Here is a 10,000-nt window from a genome sequence, read left to right on the forward strand (position 1 = left end):
TAAACTCATAATTGAAGACATTTTGCTAGACACGTAAGGAAAGCCGTTATATCCTTGGCTTGCACTCACGTGATTAGACGGCCATGTTGGTGTACTGAACAATGGCGAAATGTCGCTCGCGTTTTGCAAAAGAATAGAACTAAATTCCCAAAAGACTTTTTCGCTATTGTTCAGTACTCTAACATGGCCACAGTCAGCCACATTGATAATGATCGATAAAATTTTCGTCTACGTATATATTTTTTTTACATTTTAATAAGCATTCAAGATACATGTTGAACTGATTCAAAGATGGTGTAGCGTTGTATCAAATGGTTAATTTATGAGGTAGGAAATGATCGTGGTAAAGTTTTCTTTATTGTAAATAATGTCACAAAAGTGGTGTTTAAATATCCTTTATTTAAAAAGTGGAAAGAAAGTTTCTCTGTCCAAAATGTTGAAAAATAAAATATTGAAAACTTTACTTTTGCAGAATGATCTACATTACCAGAACCTGCATCAGTGTCATCATCTTTAGCAGCTAGACAGTTCAAAATCACTGGCCCCAGCACTACCTACAACTGGGAGCCCACAAATGACACCTCTAGACACTGGTGACATAGGACAACCTCCTACTGTATTATTATCCCAGACATCAGCATTGCCCATAATCTCGTACCCAGATCTCCCACGTTCATACGGAAGGGAGATCTGGTAAAGTTCGATTTCGAGCATGCTCAGTGCCAGCGAGGCCCGGAATACGGGCTTTTATATCACTGCGCATGTTCGTACTCTCTGTTGTGATTTTGGGTGATTTTGCGGAATAAACATGGATTTCGAGAGTATTCTTGAAGAGATTCTTTTGGACAGAGGACAAGGAAACCTTAAACTTAAGGGCCCACTGACGGATTTTTCGCGCGTTGCTAGGGAAGTGAAATGTTACTTCCGGTGACTGACGTCATCATATCGTGAGCTGACAAGAAAACCCACTCACCTACCTGGAAAATTTGATAACAATCTCCTAATTGTTTCAATTATAATCGTTTCAAAACCAAACCAAAATTTTTTTAAATACACAACATAAAAAAAAAAAATGGGTTGATTCATGTCGGGAAAAAAAGTAGGGAAGAGAAAGCGGCGAGCTTTGGAAGCTGCAAGTGGCATGGTCGATGGTCGCCGTCCTCGCTAAGTAAAAAGGATGTTGGCTGTCAAGTTAACTTCTTTGAAGAAGAACTGTGCTTAAAAAATACATCGACAGTGGCAACTCAGACTGAGGAAAGATCAGTGGAAGTAGAAATGATCACCCCACTCTCTCCAGAGAAAATTGTGGTGAGCGAAGTGGAGGAATGTGCGAACGATGACATGGTATCCGTAGAACGACTTCAAGACTTTCTGTGCGATTCAAAGTCGCCTTGCGAAAAAGTACCAACTAAGTCTTCTGAACAACTAACAGAAAGTGAAGAGGATAAAGAAACAAGTCGTAAAGTGGACGCCTTTTTTCAAGACAAAGGTCATGACCCTGAACAGCTAACTAAAAAGCATTTAAGGATAAATCAGTCCCCGCTGGTAATCTGCGCTTCGGAAAATTTTCAAAAGTCCGTATTAGAAAGTAAATGCAACAAGTGCAACAATTTAGGGACGCTACAATTTTCGAAACTAAGTGAACCGAAGACGGGAATTTTGAAGCTGGACTTCGTCTGTTCAGAGTGTAAAAAAGAGTGGACCATTTCCACCAGCGACGAAATTATACCGACTCGATCAAAACCCAAAACCTACCTTACGAACTACATTCTTCTGACATTCATTGTTTGTGGCCTGTACTACAAGGACTACGACCATGTTCTGGGCACTCTTGGAATAAGCCACTTCAGCGAAAAGCAATGGATTCGAGTTATAGAGTGGATCGCCCCAGAAGTGGAAAAAATTGCCAACTGGAGCGTTGACCAGGCTCGCAAAATTACCCGAGCGCGCGGAGATGAAAAGAAGTTAGAGGTCATGTTCGATGGGTTTTATCTTACTAGAGGTCACTACTCCAATAACGCTTCGGCTACAATGCACGATGCCAAGACAGGCAACATAATCGGCTACGCTCACAGAACGAAGCGAGGACAAGGCGCCAACTGGGAGGGCACATCTGGCGGGGCAGAAGGGAACATGCTCGACGAGATACTTGCAGATCTGATAGGAAAGGAAAAGATGACGATAACAAAAGCAGTCTTAGACAAAGACGCTACATGTCACGAGGTGTTGCTATCAAGAAGCCCAGAAACGGACATTGTGTACTGCGGCAACCACACTGCCAAAACTTTCCATGCAGACTTGGAAAAAGTTAATAAGAACCCATGCCAGGTAAGTGCGGAGTACAACGAGTTACAGTAAAGTAGCGTGCGAACTGTAGATTTCAGTACTACAGTTTGGCGTTTCAGATATGTAGAAAGTGTATTACTCGATACTTAGTAAATGACACCGGTGACATAACTATTGCATTTACTTTTCCGGGCGGTTCACAACCGTACAAGACTACATATTGAGGTAATATTACTTCCAAAAATGGTTAACAAGATGCGGACCCCTGTGGAAACACCCGTTCTGCTCAGTTATTGAGTCGTTGCCACTCAAGAAATGAGCAGTAAAGAATGATAAAAAGGGCTGATACGCCAAAAAAAATAATGATGAATACTTACCATTCACAGTGCAAGAGCCTTGGTTTGCAAGTGCAAAAGAATGTCAGAAGGCATGATTCAAAATGCCAAAATATGCTTAAAAATCTTAACAAAGTGTGAAGAGATCTACTCATCAGAAGATCCACTGGGTGATTTTGGAAAGGCAATCATGAACTTCTACCAACACTACACCGATGACCACTCTTCGACATGGTGCAGGTTTCATAAAAAGGTAACCAATAGCAACCTAATAAATTTTACATGATTTGCGAGTGCAGTTACCACTGTTTGGTGAAAGAGATTGCAAACTCTAATTTACAGTGTGTATCAACATTTAAGTCCCAGTTTAGCTAAGAATAAAAACAATACCATTGGGGTGACAATTTTTTTTTTCTTAATGAACAGGAAGACGAAGAAGGTAAACCCTACCACTGCAAACATTCATTTACATGCAAATCCCAACTGAATGAACTTAAAAGTGTACTAGAAAAGATGGCCACAAGACCTGAGGAATATATTACCTTGGAGGGACGAATCACTAACAACATCCCTGAGGGATACCATGGCATCGCACTTGCATACAGGGGGAAAAGGATTGACCTTGGGTCTGTACACTACCAGTGTAAGACAAACATGTCAATACCACACAAGGTCACTGTACCTACTGTACACTACTATATTTACTGTCAGTAACACCTAGAGTAGCTACGCACAAACGTGTATGCAGATCGTAAGAAAGGTGACCTTTTCCCTTAAAATGGAATACAATACAACTCCTGTTTTGATCTCAACTTTTCAAGGTCTCATGTAAAGCTATTTTTATGCATATTTCAAAAGAAATAGGATGTGAGTTCATGATATAACATGATGTACTTTTCAGTGTGAAACTTTACCAAAATATAATAACATTGCAATAGTATACTGAATAAATGTATTACTATTTCTTTATTAGAATATTGGTCCAATATGGATAGTTCTCTTGTTCCAACTAATTTCAATGCCAATGCCAAAGAAAGCCATTGAGTATGTCATTCAACGTCAAGGACAATTTGACGAAGACATCAGGAAACGAAATTCACCAGATTACCAAAAGAAAAGGTTAATTTTTGTGTCACTATCCTTTCAATGTGCACACATGTATACACTGTATGTATTCATCCTAAGCTTATTTCATTAAGTTGTTTGATAGAAAGTACTGGTACTGTTTACATAAATAACATAATACTCATCTCATGCATCTTTACTGTATGTACATGTACATGTAGAAATGAAAACAAAAGGAACAAGATGAAAAAACATGAGAAAGAGAAAGAATATATGACATCCCTGAAGGCTGTTTCCATCACAACAAAATACTCTGCAAGTGGATGTGCTGACAACAGCTCTGAATCAGAATTCAGTGATAGCAGTGACAGTTTTCCAGAGCAAGACTGCAGTGACGTTGTGCCAGTGACAGACAGCAGCGACGATGAGCGTGGAGATGAGCTACAAGGCAATCCTTCCCCTTTGTATTTCTTGTATGATTGTGAAGGCACTGGTGGATCCATTTACAAGGACCACATTGTAGAAATTGCTGCAGTGCTGCAACCTCGTGCCAACAATGTGGAAACTCATCTGGAAAAATCTTTCCATTCATTTGTCAATACCTCCAGAAGGATAGCAGCCCCAGGCAGAAACAATGTTTTAGAGTAACTCCCATACAAAGCCTACCTTTAGGTTGCTGTGGAGTTTAGTTTTAATCAAGTCATCAGCTACACATGACATTGTGTACAAAATTAATTATTTTCCCATCAATAACAATACTAATAAACAATTAATTAATAATTGAAGGGAAAAGTACTACCAATGATTTTTAAAAAATCTGACGATAATTTGTGAAACAAATGCATGTGACAACTTAAAGTGCTACTGTGATCAAATTTTTATCCCTTGAGTTTTTTGGTTTATCACATAGAGTACCATGAAACATTAAAAACGCTGGTTACCGTTTGGAAATATCTGCATTGGTTCCAGAGATATTTAAGTTTGAAAAATGTGTTAAATATGCAAATGAGAAGGCTGATGACGTCATTCACCCAACCCAATAGAACATCAACAATATAAATAGAGCTATCTCGGTCAACTTGCAACAGAGACCATTGAAACTTGGTGAGCTGATAGTTCTGAAGGCAGCACACCTATGACTGTCAAGAAATTGGTTCCCATGGCAACTCACTCTTTTCCAGTCCCCTCCAACCTGATTTCAATATTTTGGTGATCTCAGGCTAGAAATACATTTACCAAGGCCACAAACTCGACCTAACATCTTTATATGCTGGCAGGATCATGCAGATGAGGCACCATTTGCAAATATCAAAACAGAACCCCAAAGGTGGTCTGCAAAGCTTTTAATATCAGGGAGGTCTGGAACCCAGTATGTTGCCATGGTAACAAAAATGGTATGCTCATATTGTGGAACACATCTACTAGAATCTTAGTGCAAAGAACCAAGTGTTTCTGATACAAATTGGCTGAGATATCTTTCTCCATCATACTTGATCAAAATTTGGTAGGGTTTATGACGTCATCACTTGGCTAATTTGCATATTAAAAAAACTTGAATATCTCCAGAACAAAAAGAGATATTTGAAAATGGTAAACTGCATTCTTCTTGTCGTACAGACTACGTGTTTATGTGCCAAAATGGCTTCGATAGGGAAGGTTCAAATTTCGTCACAGTAGCACTTTAAGCTCTCTGGACAATGGCATACCTTTGCTGGATACCAACAGTTATTGGAATACCACCGCATTACAAAATGTACAACATTATTGAGAAGAAATGACAGACTTTGGTCAGCCATATTTTTATTCCTATAATAAAGGTTATTTTTTGGATATTATTTAGGTCAGTTTCATTTCTATTATTTTAATAATTTTATATTACCTGTAGCCTGCGAGAACAGACAACTTTCCAGGTTTTTGTTTCACACACCGCAAAAAGATTTCTTTTCGAGGCAGGTGAAACAAAAGCCGGAAAAGGCATCTCCTCTTGCAGACTACTTTATAACCACTGTGTGCCTGTTTCCTTTCAGTGGTCAGAAAATGTGGCATAAAGCAAACCGACCTTATCCAACAACCAAAGCTTTCTGAAGTTTTGCCTAGATTTGTATCATGGCTTAGAAATCTCACAGAGGAAGTGTCAGCAAAGACAAACAAAAAATACTTCCCAGGTAATTTAGAAAACAATTAGAATTGTAGCACACAGTCAGTATTATGGTTGTTGAAGCAGTCTTTTGTGAGGTGTAGTGGTTACAAGTGTTAGCATCTACATTGTAAGAATTACACATGCATCCCACCAAGATTCTTACCAGTAAAACAATTCAAATCATTGTTTTGCGTCAAAATCTTTTATTTTCATTTCTATTTAATTCCTAGTACTTCTTGCACACAATGGGTTTGTCTATGACTTTCCTCTTCTTTACATGGAGATCGAAAGGAGATATCCATTGCTCACCACCAAGCTATTTAACCACATCTTCTTTGGGGATACACTGTTCAACTTGCGAGCTGTAAGTTTAGATCAAACAAAGTAAATAGTTCACATTAAACAATAATGTGGCTTTTAGAATATATTAATAATTAATTAATGGCATCAGAATTTAAACAATAAAAAATATATAGTGATTTGAGCTGTACTATCCAAAATGTATATAAATTTACAATTTTGTTTGTTTCATTTTACAGCTGAGGAAACTAGGGAAACTTCCCCTCGATAAAAAGCAGAAGCTTGGCATGCCAGCATTGCATGCCCTGTACTTTCCTAATGCACAATTTAAAGGTAATTAATGCTTCCCCAATACACAAAATGATGGTAGTTATTATTGAAAAATCTCTTTACATGTAACTCAAAAGAAGAAGTTGCATTTATTAATCTGGTTACATATTCAGGGAGAGTAAACTGTAAAGACCTGAATTTGGGAAGTGAGCAAAAAATAAGTACAAGTCCATGGTGAAGATTAGAGAAAGGACCAAGCTACTACTGCTGAAATTTGGAAGTGCAATATCTGGCATGATGGCCAAGAAAATTGCCACAGAGGGATTTGATTGCATTGGCAACTGTATTGGTCTCAATTTTGAGCCCTGAGATGGCTTTTTAAATACTATGCCTGTGTTAAGCCAGCAGCCTTGTAAAAAAAAAAAAAAAAGCCAAATTTTTCTGGGGGCCATCTCTGATTACAATGCGGGATTCCGCAATGGTGCAGTCTGGTGGAAACACTGCATGATAATAGAAATAACAGTACATACAGTAGTAACACAGGATTAATCATTTGTCTCTGAAGTCAATGGTAAAATGAAAAGCAATCATACGCATAACTTGTACAATGTTCTATATTCTAGCTCACAGAGCACTGGCTGATGTAGAGGCAATGAGGGACGTGCTATTTTGCACACAGCTAAAAGATCTTAAGGACCAACACAAGCAATTTTTACGCCGTCCACTTGAGCAAAAAAATAAGTACAAGTCCATGGTGAAGATTAGAGAACGGACCAAGCTGCTACTGCTGAAATTTGGAAGTGCAATATCTGGCACTATGGCCAAGAAAATTGCAACAGAGGGATTTGATTTCAACCAGCTTAAAAGCCTGCGAGCAACATTCCCAGACGAGGACAAATTTATGAAATTTTTGCGGGTTAAGGGTTTTTCCTCAATGTGCACCCAGAAGTTGGTAGCCTATTTCTTTCAGCCATAGGAAAATGGTGTTTGTGATGTTCCCAGATTGTAAAAGAATCTTGTTTTCACTAAAAAAGTTGACTAGACAGATTCTTTATAGGTTTTTCCTGAAATAGAGTCAGGACAAACGTTTAATTCAAAATTTTCACACTTGGGGAAAAACCTGGGTAACAATTTCTGCACAATTTGAAGCCCAACAAATGGGAATGTAATTCAGTTCTGTGAAACTGTGGGAAACATGTTTTGGCTGTATGCAAATGCTACCCAAACAAATTGTCACTGTGCCCACAATCGAAATATACGAAAGTTTAATAAACAATATACATAATTTCTAAGGGCCTGTGTTGAACTGATAAAAAGCAAGGTGTTAAACAATAATAATTATTATTTTTCAAAGCTGAAAAACTACTCAGCACATGTAAATCAATATCTAATGAACGTACTTGTGCTGCTCACTGGACAGAACATTAATATTCAGCTACGTACACTTTCGAGGTTCCATGCGGTTGGCAAATGTTTCTTGTCTGGGACGAATAACACAACTAAAGTTCGTCTCATGATGAAATTAGCATAAACAAACACTTTTATACAATAAGCATCCTTACCTTGACAAAGCGTTGGAAGGAACACGAAATAGGCTCACGAATAAGGAGTCTTTCGCGAGGAATCGCAAAAATTAATAAGCGACATTCACGTGCCTTATCCTAATGTTGTTAGTTTCATTGATTGGTATCATCGGGCGAATCGTCTTTAGCTTCGGGCGAACCTCCATCGGGCGAACAGGCTTTCGGGCGAAACAACCGTAATTCATCCGAGCGAGTAGCATGGTTGAGCCGTGCATTATGACTTGTCCATCGCCTCCATTATTTTCATTCAATGAAATCCGTAGAGAAACGAAATGTTTGAATATTTCTTCACACAGCTTTCCCATACATACGTTTCATATTTTGGCTGCTACATGATTCAAAAGTAAAAAAGCGAGCGAAGATCACCGAACTGTTGATTGCATCGAAGGTCTCGCGCTCGTTCCCATATGAACTGCGCATGCGTAAACGAACTGACTTCCGGTTTGAGAAAAAATCTAAATTTTCGGCGGTTTTAAATTGAATTAATTTTTTTTTTACATGGCACGTTTCACCCCCAAATACAGAATATAGCTAAGCATTGATTTTTTAAAATCATCTTTTTTGAAAAAGTTATGAGAATTTCAGTATCGTTTATGTCTTTAAAAAGAACATTTTTTAAAATAAAAAGAAAACCATGCTTGGCTTTATGCAAAAACGAATACAAATTATGAAACCATCGATTAAATACACAAATTGCGTAGCACGGAGACAAATTTAGAGTTTTCTTTTATTGGTCACGTGACCATGGGCGTGGCATGATGACGTCATATTTAGGGTCAGTTGGAAACTGACCAAAATAATGCCAAATTCTCTCAAATTTCTTAACCATTACACCCTTAGCAACGCACCCCAAAAAATACGTCAGTGGGCCCTTAAGCCGAAACAGAAAGAAGCGCTACAGGCGATTGTTTTTGAACGGTCGAGGTTATTTAATTGTCGGAGCTATTGCAGAGTCACTGAAACGAACGCTTAGGCTTAATCAATAAACGAGTGCTATTTTCTTCACACGATCTCGTGAAAAGTATAGTTAACTAAACCGTAAATTAAAAGCTAAAATGTTAAAGAGTGCTTAGACCTAATCACTGCAACGACCGCTTCGGTTACTACTCTTTATGAGATAGAATTCAAGTCAAACTTCAACTTACAGGTAAGGCTCGTTTAACTTTCCAAATCCGCAGCAAGTGAACGGAAAGGAAAAAAGGCCATTTCAGAGTCAACTGTCAAAAGCCAGCGAATAGGAATCACACTAAAATTAGAAATCACAGACCTACTATCTCGTGATGCGACAGATCGTTTGGAAACTTTGTCAGTTCAAGGTCAAAAAAGAGTTTTATTGATGTACTTTATTCCACTTTATCACATTTTGATTTTTTCTCATTGAAACACGCCAGCTTGGCTTGGAACAAGAATCGGAAAAATACGGCAACCAAGAAAGGACAAACTTCTAACAAGATCTCCAACAAATTACCTGTCCGTGCTTTAAACAAATTTCTGAAAACACAAGCTAGTGATATTTCTTCTTTATTTTACGAGAGCCCATTGCGATTACGTGTTTATAACATAAGGGCAAAATTTTCTTGTCACAGTCGAGGCACATCGAAAAACAGTTGGGCAAACGATTAAAAACAGCACTTGTTCGCTCGCTTTTTAGAGCAAAACAAACAAACAAACAAAATCAACTATTCCAAAAGAGTACAGATGATTTCTGTTTAATTCCAATTGAGGATAAAAATTCGAGTTTCATTCCTGGACAAAGGAAAAAAAGATGAAACCATTTTTTTCAAAAATATGCATCCATTTTAAATAACGCACCCGTAGAAATAACAAACGTTTTAGTGTCCAAGAAAAGAATTTGTTGAGTAACTTCTTCCACCAAGGGTGGGCTTGTGTGGGATGTAAAACGCACCAGTGACGTCATGAATGGTCTCTCAAGTAACAGCTTATCTTTTTTGTGTTTCTATTTCTGGCTACAATAACATAATCTCGACTTTCCAAAGTGATCATTTATTTCATTTGTTTCT

The 10,000-nt window shown here is 38.1% G+C and overlaps 1 long non-coding RNA gene across 1 annotated transcript; it reads right to left on the reverse strand.

The window, feature by feature from the left end:
* Positions 1 to 5,949: 5,949 nt before the first annotated feature.
* LOC137999236 (uncharacterized) lies at positions 5,950 to 8,369 on the reverse strand. The gene is made up of 3 exons (XR_011122928.1): positions 7,959 to 8,369; positions 7,797 to 7,877; positions 5,950 to 6,188 (listed from the first exon to the last, which is right to left on the reverse strand). It is a non-coding gene; the product is annotated as an uncharacterized lncRNA (long non-coding RNA).
* Between the last annotated feature and the right edge of the window lie 1,631 nt (positions 8,370 to 10,000).

This window comes from Montipora foliosa, chromosome 4 (assembly GCF_036669935.1).
Source record: "Montipora foliosa isolate CH-2021 chromosome 4, ASM3666993v2, whole genome shotgun sequence".
Lineage (NCBI taxonomy): Eukaryota > Metazoa > Cnidaria > Anthozoa > Scleractinia > Acroporidae > Montipora > Montipora foliosa.